This window comes from Pimephales promelas, chromosome 21, assembly GCF_988280905.1.
Source record: "Pimephales promelas chromosome 21, fPimPro1.hap1.1, whole genome shotgun sequence".
In the NCBI taxonomy this organism is placed as follows: domain Eukaryota; kingdom Metazoa; phylum Chordata; class Actinopteri; order Cypriniformes; family Leuciscidae; genus Pimephales; species Pimephales promelas.
In genome coordinates, this window is record NC_142789.1 from 17247269 (window position 1) to 17266322 (window position 19054).

General features: G+C 37.2%; 1 long non-coding RNA gene across 3 annotated transcripts in view; it reads left to right on the forward strand.

Moving 5' to 3' along the window:
• Positions 1 to 19054, forward strand: part of LOC120480326 (uncharacterized) — a 98049-nt gene that overhangs the window by 71063 nt on the left and 7932 nt on the right. For 2 of the 3 annotated variants that reach the window (XR_016148666.1, XR_016148665.1), the window contains 2 exons: positions 4819 to 4876; positions 4978 to 6162. The exons of the other annotated variant lie outside the window; for it this stretch is intronic. This is a non-coding gene — a long non-coding RNA (uncharacterized LOC120480326). Of the gene's footprint in view, positions 1 to 4818; positions 4877 to 4977; positions 6163 to 19054 lie in introns of those variants that run through there. 3 annotated transcript variants of the gene reach the window in all.

The following is a 19054-nucleotide window of genomic DNA, read 5'->3' on the forward strand; positions in this document are numbered from 1 at the left end:
ACACCATTAAAGCGTTAGTTCACCCAAAAATGAAAATGATGTCATTAATGACTCACCCTCATATCGTTTCAAGCCCGTTCATCTTCGGAACACAGTTTAAGATATTTTAGATTTAGTTTGAGAGTTTTCTGTCCCTCCATTTAAATTGTATGTACGGTATACTGTCCTTGTCCAGAAAGGAAATACAGACATCATCAAAGCAGTCCATGTGAAATCAGTGCGTAAGTTAGAATGTTTTGACAGCCCATTCTCACTCCCAAGGCGTCACCTAACTGACGCCTTGGGAAGCATTTGGACATGCTTCAATATCTGACGCTTTAGGCGCCCTTTAGCGTCAGTAAGATGACGCCCTAGGATCGCGTGTACCCTACCCCCACCCCACACCTAAACCTAACCGCGTCCTCTAACTGACGCTTTCCTTTAGCGTCAGTTAGATGACGCCGTAGGATCGCGTCATGTAAGTGACGCTAAAGGGCGCCTAAAACATCAAATATTGAAGCATGGTCAAAGGTGACGCCTTGGGGTGAGAATGCGTTGGTTTTGAAGCATCGGAAACACGTTCTGGTCCAAAAATAACAAAAACTGCGACTTTATTAAACATTGTATTGTCTTCTGGAAAATCAGTTCCGGAAACCAGTATCCAGAGAACACGTCAGCAGCGTCTTACGTCAGCAACTTCACTGCTGCCTCGTGAACGCAGAACCGGAAGAGAATATTATGTTTAATAAAGTCGTAGTTTTTGGTATTTTTGGACCAGGATGTATTTTCGATGCTTCATAACATTCTAACTAACCCACTGGTGTCACATTGACTTTCTTTGATTTTGGGTTTGTAATGACATGAAGGTATAAGTACATGATGACATAATTTTAATTTATGACTACACTTTACTTTTAATAACATCCCTCCTTTGATAGTAAATCCTTTGCAGATGATTAAGAAACCAAACCAGTGCAAAGGCAAAGAAAAATGCAGCAGAAACTCGAACTCATATCCTACAATACTCCACGGTGCGGGAGCTTCAACACATAATGTTTGGTCAGTTGTTGTTTCCCTTCGTATTTCTCCCTTATAGCACTTGCTGTCAGAAGCCATGCTCTACTGTGTTTTACGGTTTTTGCAAGGTGTTGAAGAAATCTAAACATCCTTGCTGTTGGCTACGGCTCAGGCGTCTTGTGCTGACAGTTTGTGCTGTCAGCTTCTTCCTTCATCCCTCTGTCCTCTCTGCAGAGGTGAGGCTTGTATGACTAGTGATGGCGAGGTGCGAGGAGACAGCTGAGGGAGGAGAAAAGATAGAGAAATGATTGGAGAGAGGCATGAAAGAGGAAGAAAGAGAGGGAGGGAGGGACATCTATTCAGCTTGTCAGTTTGTGGTCCTGTCAGACACTTGTCCCACTGCTTTCTGATGGTTTGTCCCTCGCTTCACCTTTCTGCTAAGAAGCTGCTGCTCCTTTCTTGTGTGAGAGGCGTGTGCGTGAGTGTGTGTGTGTGTGTGAGAGAGAGACTCTGGACAAAATTGTGAACCTTAGCTGAAACAACTGTGATATTCTGTGACACGTGTGCGCCGTGTGGTTTTCCAGTAGTCACACAAGTCAGCAAAACGGAAGGGAACTTAATTGTTTATCAATAGACAAAAAAAAACATTTTTTGTCATCGACTAATATGGGGATCTGTCATTCACATGTCAACTATTCAGTTCTTACTATGTATTCTAATTAGGGGTGGGGGAAAATAGATTCTTAGATGCATCGCAATGCGTACATGGACGATTCTGAATCAATTCACAAATATCAAAAATCAATTTTCAAACGTAATAGTATCGGAACGCAAAAGACGGAAATCTGAAGCGCGGAAGTGCAAAGTTCCTATTGGTTCTTTGCAATGTTAATCAAATAAATTTTTACGTTAATTCATTATTGGTAATTACTTGGTACTTTTAAAGCAAATTATTTAGAGTCACACAACCACACACACACACAAAAGATTCAGATAATCAATAATTGCTTTAGCATCGAATCGCAGCCCTCTGAATCGTAATTGAATCGAATCGTGAGGTGCCTAAAGAATTCCACCGCTAATTCTATGTGTGACTAGTACATTAGATACTAGTAGTCATTCGTTACTAGTACTTATTTTTTAGATACTAGTACTTATTACTAGATATGTATTCAATAAATACTAGTACTAAGTCATTTGATACTAGTACCTATTTAATAGATTTAAGTACCTATTAAATAGATATAACTTATTTATTAATAGTACTGATACTAGACCTTATTCATTATACTAGTGCCTATTAATTAGATACTACTTATTCAGTAGATACCTATTTATTAGACATAGTATATTTTGTAATTGTTACTATAAACTATTCTTATTTTACTAGTTACAACTGCTTTTTTACTCGTCTTATGTTATGACTTGTCAGAACGGCCACAATAGAGTTCAATTAAAAATCTTACTAGTAAAATAAAAAAAAAATGTACTAGTAAAATTTGGAATAAATGTCTAATAAATACAGTTGATAGATAGTAGTATCTATTGATTAAGTACTTGAATCTAATGAATAAGTACTAGGTTCTATTTTTAATAGGCACTAGTATCTAATAAATAACCAAGAGTACTAGAATCTTTAAAAAGGTACTAGTACCTAAAAAATCAGCTCTAGTACCTAAAGAATAATCAATAATAATTAATGAACAATTACTTGTAGTTAATGGAATATAGTATACAAAAAAATAAGTACTAGTAGCATGAAAACAGATACTAGTCTGTTTAAATGATTAAATGCTAAAACGGCTTGCCATATACAAGGTTCAGAAAGACTTTTTATGATTTAAAAAAAAAAAAATTATATAATTATATTCTATTTAAATAAAACACTTGTATATTACCATTTGTTAACAAATTTGTGATTTCTTTATTAAAAACAAATGAATTAACAAATTGTTAATTACGTATTACTTTATTATTTTATATACTTATTACTTTATTTATTTTTATACACCACAAGTTCTAATTACATTTTGAGTCATGATCTACTCATTTTGAACGTCCATTTTAGATATCAGAATATGGAAGAACAATAGGTTTCGAGCTGCATTTCACGTTCGCTTTAATAAAGAATGTATGTTGATCATATGCAGTGCTGGATTCAACCCGATGATATATCTTGTCATTAATTTGTACACTGCGTTGCATCCAATCATGCGGTCAGGGCCATTAGAGCTCTCATTGTGCCTCCTGCTCAGTGATGCTGAGGCAACTTTTTCCGTCTTATTTTCCCTCTCCCTTTCCCTCACTCATGCCATCTTCCTTTCTTGCTCTCTCTCTCTCTCTCTCTCTCTCTCTCTCTCTCTCTCTCTCTCTCTCTCTCTCTCTCTCTCTCTCTCTCTCTCTCTCTCTCTCTCTCTCTCTCTCTCTCTCTCTCTCTCCTGCTCGGTTGGTGTGTAATTGGGCCTCAAGTAAATGGAGATTTGTATGGAGATCAGCACTCACCATATCCACACGCTCACACACACACACACACACACACACACACACACACACACACACACACACACACACACATAAACACACACACACACACACACATACACAAGGAATAGCTTTTAATCAATGGCTGAGATGAGCGAACCAACATACGATAAAAATCCGCCGTTCTGGCATCAGCTTTGACCAGTGCAGAGTCCTTTGTGTCGCAGGTTCTGTAATTGTCTCAGTATCTGATTTCATTTGACTTTTTGATAAGAATAACCTCATTGGCTCTGCCTTGATATTTCCAATCCCATCATCCCTCAGAGAATGATTAACTCTCCTCCTGGCTGCAAACGGCCGTCACTGAGGCATAAAATATTATTTGTATTACCCGGCGTTTCCGCAAGCCTCAGTTGAGATCTTTGGCAGATGAGCTGGAAATAAACAGAGGGGGGAGCCAGTGAATCAAAGCTCCTAATAATAAATGATACGATATTAATTAGGGACAGGCGAGAAGTAATGCATCACGTCTTATTGAAAAGGGCCCTGGAGGATTAAATTAGACTCGCAGGGATGGGGCTAAAAATCACCTAACCTTTTCTCCGTTTTAATATAAGCCATCCAGTGCGGTGGCGGTGCGCTTGTTAAGATGTGGAGGGTTCTGTGAGGAGCTCCACTCCTTCTCTCTAATGATCATTATGCTCTGTGTAAACTGAGAAGCTACTGTTTGCTCGTCCCAATCCCACTCCAAAGGGTCATTCTTCTTCATTATCACCGTCTTAAAGTGCCTGACGATTATTGTGTAATCCAATTTGTTGTATCATTTTCGACAAATAGCTTCAGCCATCTTTAGCCCAGGAAAAAAATGTTTATGGGCGCGCACGCCCGTGTTTCCACACTATATGCTTTTAAGATGCCAATTTCCTTAGCCTTGCTAGTTAGCGACGATGGAATTATGTTTTGCCAGCCTTTTATTATCCGCGTTATTAGTTTAGCGGAGGACATTTCTGGCAGAAAATGCTTTTTAAAATGCTGTTTTTAATTGCCTTGCTGAATCAGAGCTCCAGGGATAGGCCGCGGCCTTTGCTAATGGACTCCCTCATTTGAGCAGGTAAGACAATTAGCCATATTACCGAGCCCACTTAGCTACAGGCTAACCTGTGTGCTTCTCTGGCATCTAAAGTGCTCTGCTTTGCTGGTGTGGACCCGAACAAGTCGTGACTGCCAAAAGGCTAGGCTGTTTAAAGGAGGCATGCTTGCTCTTCGACGCAACCTCGTTTGTTTGTTTGTTTGTTTGTTTGCTTCTTTGAGATTCATCGAACTCTTTTTTTTGTTCTAAAGGCGACGACGCAATTAATACCGGAACCGCGTTCCATCCCAAGCCGGATTTCGACCAGAGGTGAGCACGTTTAACCTTGGCCGTGATTGAGAGGCAGATGGCGCACCCTTATGTCTGTTGAGCGTAGCACTGTGCTAATGAAGTGATGTCTCCATAAACAGCAGACATGGGGTCAGTCAGGCTGCGGCGGGCCCTGTGAGAAGCTGTTGTTGCAACAGTGGACAGGCCTCTGGAGGACTAAATAATGAGCACTCGCTCTCGTTCGCGCTGGCCCTCTGCTGCCAGCTCTCAGCCCTCGGGGACATGACAGAGGAAGACCAAACACACACCTACACAGAGGGACAAATGCACAGACATACTTGTGCAGAGTGAGAGGCTCCTATAAATACAGATGCACAGCAAGCAGGGCACAAAAGTGCACAGAAAAGCAAATACATATATTTACCTCAATATCCAGCTTCTGGGTGTGTGCTGCTTGCACAAAAATACCAATGAATAACTTTTGGGAAAGTACACATATATAGGGGTGTCAATCAATTCAAATGTGTTATCAATGAAAGTAATCACAATGTGCTGATTAAATATTTGGATTATTTGCAATTACTCGCATATGTAAATTTTTGCACAGGAAAGTCCCAAAAAGATGATTGATTATTGTGGCAGAATGATGTCTTTTTGAAGCTTTTCACTAACATGTAAACGACAAAACCACCAGTATTAAATGGCAAAAATATTAATAACAATTATTAAACATTAGGGGTGTAACAATATATCGTGTTACCATGTATCGCAATACAATACATCACGGATAGTGACAATATGTATTGAGTAAAGTTCACCCAAAATAGAAATGACTGTGTTTCTGAAGTCTGAAGTTTTAGTGCCAGACTCAGTACTACATTAAACTACTTTATATAATGCTGAATATAATGAATAATAACGAATTCTGTATTTTCAGCTTTAGAATCATGAATATTTGTATTCTGGTGTCACCATTGTCCTGTGCATTGGGTCACCAGCACAAAGTCCAAACCTATTCATTTCCATCCACAATGTAATATAAAATTTAGCATTTTAATCAACATTTTTTTGTTAACCTTTAACCATATGTCTTGGAATATTGCAATCATATCGTATCGTGAGTTCAGTATCGTGATATGTATCGAATCGTAACATTAGGGTATCGGTACGCCCCTATTAAACATATCCATATATTTTTATTCTTGAATTAATCTTACACACACACACCACATATATATCCTTGTAATATTTAATACTGTATATGCAGTAGCCTTGCTGTATGACTGTTATGCTGTGCAAAGGGTGATGTTGAAGCTTCATTAATTTCAGCTGGTACCAGTGAGCGCTTCTCTCTGTAATTGCCGGAGTGTCTGTATCATCTTCAAAAGGTAACTGATAAGGAGTAGCTTTCTGATGAGGAATATAAATTGTCGTAAATCTAAAGTGCAATATTTGTTTTAACTCCATATCTCTGTCTATCACTGGCTTATGCAGCCCAAGTTTTATTAATGCATTATTTACAGTTAGAATACATTTTTTATTGGTCCTATATATATTACAACAAAAATCAGAGGTGCAGGAGGCTGTAAAAAAATAGTTCATACTGAATAAAATCTCAATATATGTTCTTGTATTTCCTTTTATTTAAGCCAAATTCCAGCTGCAGAGTGTGATGGTGCGAGACATGTTTATTATGAGAGCTCCCAAGGAAGCATCTGAAGATATTCACAGTCTGATATAAAAAAGCACACAATCTCAAAACATTTCCTTTAAAGCACAAATGAAACAAAGAAGTCGGTGTCCATGACAGGAAGCTACTTCTTATCATTTAACTTTGCAGATAATGCAGAAATTCCTGCAATTACAGTGCGAAGAGCTCCCTGGAACCAGAAGACATTAATGAAGCGTCAACATCACCCAGTTTGCACAGCATAACAGTCATATGGAAATTGCATATATTAGATTTAGAAGACAGATGCAATATAAAACCAGCAAAAAATGAGTCAAATTAACATAAAAGAATAAAGCATTAATAGTAAATAAATCAAGAAATATATCATGTTGTTAAAAATATGCGTTATAATTGTAATTTATTCAGTACAATATATTAGTACCAGATTTACTATCAGATTTTGCTGAAATAAGAGTATTTTTAATGGCCATTTTTATAATAGTGTGACAACGTACCCAGCTATGTTTAATGAACTGTATCCTTTTTTTCTCTCTTATTTTTTGAAGCCAAGACCTTGACCTTCTGTATGTGCCTGTACAGAAACTGACTTCAAAACTAAATCTACCTCGAAAAATAAGTGTGATAGACTTTTATGTTGGTTTCACAAAGACTTATCTGAAAGTTTGAAAGAGTTACGGTGCTGGTAAGAATTATTTGCCCCCTTGGTAAACATGATCAAAGATGGCTGTAAAAAATAAATCTGCGTTGTTTATCCTTTCGATATTTTATCTAACCTCTCATCGAAATCTAACCTTTCACATTATGAATTCAATGTTTTTCTCCAAAACACATTGGGAACAATAATTTGCCGCCTTTTATTAATACTTTTTGCAAGCTCCTTTTGCCAAGATAACAGCTCTGAGTCTTCCCTTTTAATGCCTGATGAGTTTGGAGAACACCTGACAAGAGATCAGAGACCATTCTTCCATACAGAATCTCTCCAGATCCTGCAGACTAGATCCATGTTGGCGCTTCTTCTCCTCAGTTCAGCCCACTCATTCACTTGGGTTCAGGTCTGGGCACTGGGATGGCCATTGCAGATGCTTGGTTTTGTGCTCAGTGACCCATTTTTGTTTTGATTTTGATGTTTGTTTTTGGATCACTGTCCTGTTGGAAGATCCACACATGGCCCGTTTTAGACTTCTAGGATAGGCTGTCAGGTTTTGATTTTTTTTATCTGTTGGTATTTGATCGAATTCATGATGCCATGTATCTGAACAAGATGTCCAGGACTGCTGGCAGAAAATTAGGTCCACAGCATTAAAGATACATCAGAGTATTTAATTTTACTCATGGGTACTTTTTTTTTTTTTATCCCTGTGTGCACCAAACCCGTCTTAAAGCTGCAGTCCATGGCTTTTTAGGGGGATACAAATGATCCAAAATACATATTTGAGAAAATACTTAACCAGCCAGTGTTTATAACTATCTGCTTGCCTTATAGCTTGAATTAAAGTGGTAAGCTTGTAAAAATGTTTTTAAAGGTCCCGTATTATGCCCCTTTTCGCAAGATGTAAAATAAGTCTCTGATGTCCCCAGAATGTGTATGCGAAGTTTCAGCTCAAAATACCGAACAGATAATTTTTTTACAGCATGTTTAAATTGTCATTTTTTGGGGCTCAGAAAAACACGCTGTTTAGTGTGTGCCCTTTAAATGCAAATAAGATGCAGCTGCCGGCGCAGGGGGCGGAGCTTCATGAGCTCGCGCTCAGTCTCTCAGGACAATTTCATCTCGCGGAATGATGATAATATCAGAAACTCTCAGTAACGGTGTTCATTTCGAGTCGGACAATAATGCCTACACAGTCAGAGTGCTGTATAGAGATGGAACAGGTATAGTTTAGTAGTTTAATTACGGTTGTTATAAGGTATTTGTCATCTGCTTGTATGTATCCATTATTTATTAGCCTACAAGTTTGCTGTTTCGGACCAGGTCCGAATGATGATCAAACATATACTGATGAGTTTAATAAAGTTTATTGTACATCACACAAAAGATGAACCACACCTTCTGTCTGTGTGGTTTTTGTCCTGCCCCTCCTCCACTGTGATTGGACGGCTGAGTAAAAAGTGACACATGAACGTTGCGTCACACAAAAAGTGACACATGAACGTTGCGTTTTACCCAAACGTGAACATTCTTCAACGCTCAGCGACCAGTGAAAAAACGCCAGGCGCTCCTCACTTCAGCCTGAAAGAAACGCTCAGCGCCTCGTTACGCTCATGACGTTTAAAAAACACGGCAATTGAAAAAAAAAAATACACCAGGGGCGTGAAAAAAAAAACGCTTTGGACACACTGCCTAATTGTATAAAAGTTTTGACACGCTTTCAATGAAAGTCTGACTTTTCGTAGTTTTGATCAAAAATCATAGTAAGTCCAATCAAAAATATTTAGTAAGTTGAACAATTTGAAGGTCTGACCTGGGTTTGGTGGTTGTAGTTTTAAAGCACTAGGAGGAGATACTGTTTAAATTTAGTCTTAGAAGAAGAAAAAGAAGAAGGAGAAGACACTTAAATAGATCAGTATGCTGGCTTTGTAAAGCCAACATAATTAAAGATACCACAAAAGTGTCTCTGCTCTCTGGAAGCAAGCCTTCAAGAAAAACACTCACAATTTAGCTCTCCTGACATAAGCCAGATCTCACCTCTCAGATAAGCTCACAGGTGGCTTCACAAACCAATTATCCAAGAATCCTTCAGATAGTCATGTTCCCAGCAGCATTGCTTCATACTACTGTTAATAATAAATAATAATAGAAATGCACATGTAACCATTACCTCACGTGCTCAGTGCTCTTTGTCACACAATCTTTCACAAAGATTCCTCGCAATCTGCATTAGGCCAGTTCCAGTCCTGAGCTCTTTAGCTAGACTTTAATAGAGACGAAACCCCTTCATTCATAAATTGAATTGTCATGGATCTTCTTAAGCATGGTTCATTATATGTGCAAGGTGTAAAGCCCATCTTTTAAATAAGGACATTTGTGTCTTTGGGAGAACTTCAACACCCGAAAGAGGTATGATTTAGTTCTTCCTGAGAGTATGCAAATGAAGAGTACTTAAGAAGGGTACTTGTGGCACATCAGAGTTCTTGTCCCACACTCATGATTCCCACTTGAGATAAGTCTTGCTTTCCTGTATTAAAATTCATATTACTTCAAGTCATGCGTTAATGATTGAAATACATATGGTGGATCTTGGGACATGAGTGTTACTGCATGCCAATCCTAATTGTGTTTCTTATCTGAAGTAGTCCTATGTGTTCTAAAGTAGGTTGTAATTTTTCAATTTTTGTTCATCGTCTTGGTGCAGAGAGCTATAACACATGTGTGTGTTCTTTGTATGTGTTTTTTAGAGGTTGAATTTATATCAAAATCTTCCAAACTTCTCATATTACTTCTGAATAGGATGCCTACCTCTTAAATTGTATGAAAATTAAATTGTGGAAATAATAGTTCAGATCACTCCAAACACACATGGAAATGGATTGGAGAAATGGAGTCTGGTTGTGACCTAGTGAAAAAGTACTGCGCCCAAACAAAATCTCAAATCGTTTTGAGACAAATCGTTTGAATTATGGAGAGACCTCCGCTATTTTTAGTGTGTTGAATTACAAGTTTTCAGATAGGCTGAAATAATGTTAAACTGTAATGAGATAGCAAGGTAAACTACAGCATATATGAGACATGAAATAATTATTACAAAAGACTGTTCCAGGATAACAAAAAGTATTTTATTACTACATTTTATGTACTAGATCTAGTGTCTAACGTCACTCATCCCACTACTATCATATTGTTTATAATCAGCCCATTCTCACTCCCAAGGCGTCACCTAACTGACGCATTGGGAAGCATTTGGACATGCTTCAATATCTGACGCTTTAGGCGCCCTTTAGCGTCAGTAAGATGACGCCCTAGGATCGCGTGTACCCTACCCCCACCCCACACCTAAACCTAACCGCGTCCTCTAACTGACGCTTTCCTTTAGCGTCAGTTAGATGACGCCGTAGGATCGCGTCATGTAAGTGACGCTAAAGGGCGCCTAAAACGTCAAATATTGAAGCATGGTCAAAGGTGACGCCTTGGGGTGAGAATGCGTTGCTATAATACACATTTCCAGACACGTTCAGTACAGTAATGTTTCCTAAGATGTTACACTGAAATTGTTCAATCTAGTTCACTAACCGTTTTCGTTATCATATTATACATTCACCTATGTTGACATTGCAGATTGTGAAAGATACATGAATACTTAGTGAAATGCCTAATGCTAGATAGCACCACAAATGTAACGTTATCATGGTACGAGCATGGAGCATTAGTTCAACGTCAAACTGATAAAAGCAGCCTATTATTGTAACGTTGCAGTGGGACTTTACATGAGTTTCCAGCTTGTCGTGTGATGCTTTCTCCGGTGTGTTGAAAGTCTCAGTGTGGCCGTGTACTATGAGTGCTCACTCTTGTGTTTGAGCACACGCAAGAGCACAAGCTCTCTTGTAAAAATTGGTTGCAATCTGAAACATCAGTTATAGAGGCTGCTAAAAAATACATATAGCACCTTTAAGTGAGAAAATGCTGCCACACTTAGAATTTAAACATCATATATTTGAGGTGCTGAAGTTATGAAGTATTACTGAATTTTGTAAAACTGATAGGCTAATGATGGCTTTTTGAAACCCTTTTGCAATGTTTTAGAAATATTGATATTTAACTTCAATTTAACATAGATATTAATAATAGTGACTCAAGAAAAATGCATTTAATGTGACTGCACGCATTGTGGGTCTTTGCGATTGCTCCACTGCTCTGGCTTTACCTAAAATGTGTCTTTTTTTGACTGGAAATTGAACAGATGCACACAGAACAGAACAATGGACATAACATTTGATTATTATTGGTGCTGTGTTGCTTTTTTTGCTATTTAGGTTTAAGCTATTGTTTGATTAATTCTCATTTTACAGAGTACGATGGCTTTGCTTTAATTAAAACGCATTACTTTCATTTCTAAAGTCCCTTTGTCTTTGGTAAACAGTAAAAGATCTGTTTTAAAGGCACATAATGGGCTTACAAATGGTCTGAGGCTTTCGCTAATGAAGTTTTTTCATGCTACTTAGATATTGATGCATTTATGCTTTTACTATGGATATTCATAAGGATCAATCTAAAAAAAACTAAAAGATTTTTTGCAATCAGCTTGCTGGGAGAAAACAAGCCACTGAAGAACCCTTGATTTTCACATATAGGCCTACTTGTTCTCATTTAGACGCATAATGACAAAGCTACTGTTTGTTTTCAGTGCGGCCACAATAGATCAACCCACAGACAGCCTATTCCTTCCCCTTCCTGTCTTTGCTTTGGTTTTTGCCACAGAACAGCCAAATCCACCACTAGCATGTAATTACTGCCCATTAAGAGACCCCGAACTGTTTTTATGACCCACATTCATTTTTATGCACTCTATTCTGAGTGGCTTCTTTCTCTCTCCCAGGCATTCCTCCCTCTTTTTCAAAGCCTCTCTCTTTTAGACTGTCTGATTCTTTCTCCTCTCTACCCCCCATCTGCTGTGCTGGCACTTTGATAGTGGAATAGCCGAGGGGACCCACATCCCCTGAGCCTCCAGTCAATATATCATATCTATACCTTGAAGGAGATGCAGAGGGCAGTTGCAATGCAAATTAGGCTAAGATGTACGGCACACACATTTGACTGTGTTGCTAGTTGATTGTGGGCGATAAAGGTTAAATGTCTAAAAGCAATTTACATCTATCGCTCAAATTATGCTGCTTGTCCTTTCACAGCTTTTTATGTGCCGCACTGTTGGTGCAAAATAAATGTGTTGTAATTAAAAATCTATATTAGAAATCTGAAATTTTTTGAAATGTTCTAATGATTTGTGATTATAAGAGTTTTACTCAAAAGAAAATTAATAGTAGGCCTACACTTGAGAAATGTAATAATAATAAATCCTCAGAAATAATATATAATATAATAATATATTATATAATAATAATAAATGTTAAAAATTTTATATTATTCCTTCTGCTATACAACTATTATTTTTTATTGCATTGATGCATAGAGTCAAATTTATACTTGTTATTCTTTATACTTGAATATTAAATATATTAATTAATATATTAAATTAATAATATATTTTATACTCAAATAAATGTTGTATATTGTTATTTATGTACTTGTACTATTTACGTCTGTATGTACTTAAAGGGATAGTTCACCCAAAAATGAAAATTCTGTCAGTATTTACTCACCCTCATGTGTTTATTTGTTCTGCTATACACAAAGGAAGATATTTGGAAGAATGTTTTAATCAAACAGATCTCATTCCCTATTGACTACCATAGGGAAAAAAATACATACTATGGTAGTCAATGGGGAATGAGATCTGTTTGATTAAAACATTCTTCCAAATATCTTCCTTTGTGTTCAGCAGAACAAATAAACACATGAGGGTGAGTAAATAGGCTACTGACAGAATTTTTTCATTTTTGGGTGAACTAACCCTTTAAATATAAATTATCTATTATTTTATTTTCAAGATAATATTTTTCATGGTAATCCTTTTTTTATTTTTTTATTATATAAATGGATCTTTATAAACATATGCCACTCCTTTGGCAATATGTGGCATCAAAAAGTTAGACTCATTTCGACAATAATAATCTGTTTATCTAGCACTTTCATCCAGGACTCAAGGTGATTTACATAATATAAAATAACATATTTTTGCTGTGAATGGTAGTGATAACAACTTGGTTGAAGAGTCAGTGAAACATTAGCAAACAATAACTTACTGAATGTGATTTTATTCTGTAGTTTAATTGTTGCTTTGATTCTTTCAGGAGCAGGAATGGTGTTCTCTAACCAGAGTTATGAAACTCTGAACAAGGCCCGTTTTGTTCTCAGGGCAGGTTTCCATGATAACAGCGAAATATCACTTTCAAAGGTGCGTTGTAATGCTAGCCACGGGCTCCAGGTAGATTGGGTCTTCACTTCGTTTCTGCCAACCCTTATTTTCTGATGGTGCAGGTGTGCAGTCCAGATTAAGGTCCTCATATTAAACTCCCCAACCAAGAAAGGGAGTCGCCAATCAGTTCACATTTCCCACACTCTGCTTTTCCCGAAGTTCTCAAGCTTGCTTTAAAAAAGACCATGTGCTTACCATATAATGAGTTGCTGAGTCAAATGAAGGCAGATCAAGGTCAAAATTTCGCATCTATCAGAAGGTGATAGCACATACAAATAAGACAAAGATGTAACATATTCATACATTGCCGTTAACAAATCGTGAGTCCTGTCAACATCCTCAGATTTGCAATCGATCAAAAATGCTTACACGTTAGACTGCAACATATAATACACACTCAAATATACCTTTCTCCCTTGAATCCACTTACAGATATGCATTGAAACTGGAAACACTGTTAGAACTTGCAAAGATAACTTTTAATTTCTGAGAAATTGTTAGTTTAAGAGGCAGGATTATTTGATTTTGCTTTCATACAACACTTTAATAAACACACTGTTTATTGATTATTATTATCTGATTCATATATTGAACTTTTTTGAACCATGTAGTTGTGAGATCGCAGCGCTACATGGTCGACTCATTCCTTTCTTGCATTTGTTTGTTTAATATCAAGCTAGGCTTCCTCCATGGCATAATTAAATTGGTTCTAATGTACTATTTATGCATGCAGCCTCTGCATTATTCAAACAACACTTTTGCACATTATTGCATTTTTGTTGAAACACAAGAACTTGTGAGGTTGCCATTATTGAACAGCAAAACGTTCTCCCCATAACCCCTCCCGAGATGCCATTTATTATTAATTTATCCCCCGCCACCTCTGAAAAGGAGCACAGAAGCTATTCAGAATGCATTCCTTTAGAATGCTGCATTAGCATTTTACTCAAAATGAGCAAAACATTTTTTTTTTCTGTATGAGCATTAAAAAACAAAACACTGTTGTTTATATTATTGCGTAGAATGGCAAGGCATTGTGCTGATATGATGGTGAAGTGGAAAGGTTTTATTCTCTTGGTGCTGTGCTGAAGTTGCTGGGCCAGCTGTATTGTTTGTTTGCCTGAAGAGATCTATCAGTGAAGCAGGGGACAAACCAAACAGAAAATAAAACCTCCATTAAATTGATGAAAAAAGTAAATATAAAAAGTATCAGGGTCGAGAGGCCTTTCTAATGAAAGACAACATGATGCCAAACGGAAATGAGTTGGAGAGGACTCACGAATTAGGCCCTGTCGCAAACCGAACACTACATGCACTTTTGGTCTTGTGGACTTGCAATGAAGACTTCTTTCCTACAGTCAAAGTGGGGTTACTTCACGAAAGTGTGGACTCATAGGAAGACCGTGAGTGTAAAGGGTGTCGTTTGGGACAGGACCTTAGACTGTTAAGCAAGAAACTGCAGAAGGAAATCATGAATAGCATGAAGGGATACGGGAACTGCTCATGCCCAGACATGCTTCAGAAACAACCTGCCAGCCTTTGAAATCATCTGGACCAGACTGTAAACTGAGGGTGGAGTCCTTCCTTTTTGTGAATTTTGGATATCCTCAAGGGCCAATGTCATGCCTTAGATATCTGAGCTCCCGAGGTCGTGTTTCCTGAAAGGAGGGAAACACAGTTAAAATACGTTATTATTTTATTTTACTTAAATGTTTGAGATCAAGTTACAGCTAGATGTTTCAATATAAATTACAGACATGGCATCTGAGGAATATTTATAATTTTTCTTTATAAGTTTTTTGCTTTTATTTCCAGATTTAATCGGCAATGCTTCCTTTTACAGTACAGTACTTAAGTGGACTTACGGTGTACTTACCTAGAAAGTACTGGTATAAGGTAAGTAAATGGGTTAATATACTTATATAAGGTAAGTACATGGGTTATGAGTAGGTTTAGGGGTAGGTTCAGGGTTAGTACCTAATTATTACTCAGTAATTGTAATTACAATAATAAGTACTAACAGGACTGTAAAAGGAAGCGTTACCATTTAATCATAGGCTCGTTCTTACATAGTAGAGCGCGTTGGCAAAAATCTCCCTAAAGTATGAAGTGTTCGTCTTCAAAAACGATGCTTTACATATCTTGATAAACTCAAAGACGTCAAACACATCTGAATGTATTCTAAATAAAATAAAAGACACAGGTTGTACTGAATGTCAGCTTGCTTTTTTTGCTCAAGATACAGATTTATTAAGTCCACATGTCATTCAATTTCTAACCACAGCTCTCGAGCTGTCAACTTTGGAGATTACAACCATAGTTGGCTAACAATGCTTTAGGCAAAGCATTTCCACGTGATCCTGTCTGGTATGGCAACTTGACTTTTCTAAAATGTTAACAAGCTTTTTTGCTGTTGCACTGTTCACATACACTGTGAATTCTGAAAAGTTTTCTGTGATGTTTTTTTTTTAAAGGGTGCTTTTGTAACGATTTGGTTGTGTGGTGGTGAGACAGCATTCAGCAGACAGAGTGAAAATCCAAACGCAGTTTATTTTTCAAATGTAATCCAAGGTCATAGTCCGTACCAGGTAGAGGGTCAAACACATGTATCAAGTCCGAAATACAAATCCAAAACACGGGAAAAGATAAATATCAAGAAACAGGTAACTGCTCAAAATACTGACAGAGTGTAAACAAACCAATAAAGCAAGCGAACAAACAAGACTCCATCCTGAATGAAGGCAAAAGGCATTTAAATCGACGGGGTGACAATCGAAACAGATAAACTAATAGTGAGCAAAGGATTCTGGGAAATGAAGTCCAGGGAAAACAGAGTCTAATGTAAACGGTGAGGTACTAGGACCCCATCAGTTGGCACATGAGGGCACCTGCAGCTGAGAAATGAAACAGCTTTGGTGTGCACATGAATTATCATTTGGTTGTTTGGTGTCTTTTTGGAGTCTCCACGTGTTGTTTTATGGAAAGACACCTACATTTACCTTACTTACCTTTAAAGTTTTTGGTTAAGCAAATACTGAGTTTTATAATGTTAATATATTTTATTTTTTAAGGAAAAGGAGGAACAAGTTAAATTAATTTTCTAGTACTAATCATCATGTCACAAGAAAATGGTTCTAAACAGTAACAAACTAGGGTTCCTCAATCTGTAGCAGTACCCTTTTTGGTGCTAAACAGAACCATTTTTATAAGGTTCCATAAAGAACCTGTCAGGGTTCTGTCCCTTCTGTCTAGTTTATGTCTTGGTTTTGTAACAAAGCTCGACACTCCGGTTTTGTCATGTCTTAGTCTTTCTGTATGTCTTGTTACATGTGTGGGGCGTGGTGTTTGGATCCCGGCACATCAGTCTAGTTTGGTTTTGGTTCTGTGTCGTGATTCAGACATTCATGATCCGCGTGTTTTCTATTCTGTCGTGAGTCCACTGGATGATCTTTCAGTCACCTCAAGTCAAATCAAGTCTGTGTTGTTTCCCCCCTCTGGGTAGTTTTTGTTTTATTTTTATTATTGATAAAAAGCCCTTGTTTCCTACACTTAAGTCCTTGCTACTACACCAATCCAAAACCTGACAGAACCAGGTTTCAAAAGTGCTATATAAACTTTAATGGTGTTGTAAAGTACCTTTTAAAAAATAGTTCATATTTATACAACTACTTTTTACCCCTCTATTGTCTTATAATACCTTTTACAATAAAAAAAGTTATGTTGATTAAGTGCTTTTTTATTGACATGGGAAATCAAAGCAAAAATGACTGCTGTAACATCAACTGAAAAAAATACTTGACAAAATAAAACACAAAATAGAAACCCAAATTAAATGTAATGAAGACCAAGTTTCAGTGAAACATCTTCACAATTCTCTATGGTGTCTGTACGTCCATCAAAATGATGAATACAAAGTCATTAATGTCATTAAATTTTAATAATATTCGTTTTGCTGTTCTTTAATATTTTTTTTCTTCTTTTTTGATTTTTTGGCATGTTTATGCATTAACCCAAGAAATAATTGAAAACTTTAACAATAATGGATCATGAATTCAATATATCTGTCACTTACTTACTGTAAGATGAAAGAAGTCTCAACTGAAGCTGCACACTTACATGGTCGAAAAAATAAATTGTCTTTTTATTTTTTTGGGATGGTTGAGCACCAAAAAAAAAAAATCAATGAGGTGGCTTTTGAAAGATTTTTTTTTTTTTTTGACGGTTACAGATTAAAATAAATAAATAAATAAAATAGGCAGGAACAAACACCTCTAAACTCTAACACAATGAATCATTTTAGAATAAAACAGGTCTTCAGGATGATATGGTTCTAAACAGAACTGTTAGAACCTTGTGAAAAGAACCATTCAAGAACTGCTGTCAGTTTAATCTTAACTTGTATTGAACCTGGAATATTCTATAAAGTCATCCTAATGATTAGGACTGCTCTCCAGCTATAGAAGTTGAACTAACACATTTGAAATGTGGCCCAACATTTGCACAATCACATTCCGGAGGCGGCCCGTTACATAACACACACTCCGCAAATGTTGTCTGATGATGTTAGTATCAAAGAAAGCATTTTTATAGCCAAACAGCTACATTACTTTAATGACCCCTTTGACTGATAGAAAACATTATGTTCATTTCATTGTGGTGCCATGACGTGCGACGTCTCCATCGTTGCAAATTGTGTGTGAAATGCAAGATCTACAGGAGCAGATTGCACCTCTTCCCTAAGGTAAGCTGTGAATAGGAAGCCCTCCAAGAGGAACAGCCAATGTGAGGTTAATTAAGCAAAGTGTATTCCAGGTTACGGTTCAAATGAAAATACAAATGACATCTGCCGTCGTTTGTCAATGTCGCTCGCTCTGCATGCCTATCAAGCAATCATTGTGTTTCGTAACTGCAGCCTAAAGGTCATGTGAAGAAACAGACAGAACACCGCTCCCATTTGTCTCCGGTGATACGAAATGCATTTACTTGGATGACAACTTTTTTTTTGTAGCATGTGGCTGGTGCGAGAAGAGCTGCTTATTCACTTTCTCTTCCTTCATGATTCGATCTCCAAAACAAGCTAACGTTGTTACGCTGCAATATTGCTACATTCTGACTTATTGTGTGGATTGTGTAGTGTACACACACAAATATTTATCTGTAACTTTGCACCAGGAGTCAAGAGGTCCCCAAGTTTCATCCATGGATGAAATTGCTTATACATACTGGATTTTCATATCTCCGTGACTCTGTTCCCTGCGCGCCATGCATGTAGATAGGCAGTGGAAATATTTTCCTCTGCAGTGTCTTTTCATGTATTCTGGGTTCAGTACAAGTTAAGCTCAATCAATAGATTGCGTGGCATAATGTTGATTACCATAAAAATTAATTTTCAATTTGAATTCTCAAATGAAGGGTCAAGAAGAGGTGCTTACAGTGATAGGGGCATTTTTGTAAAATGTGAATAAAACACCTTGGAAAAATATGTTTATTACGCTT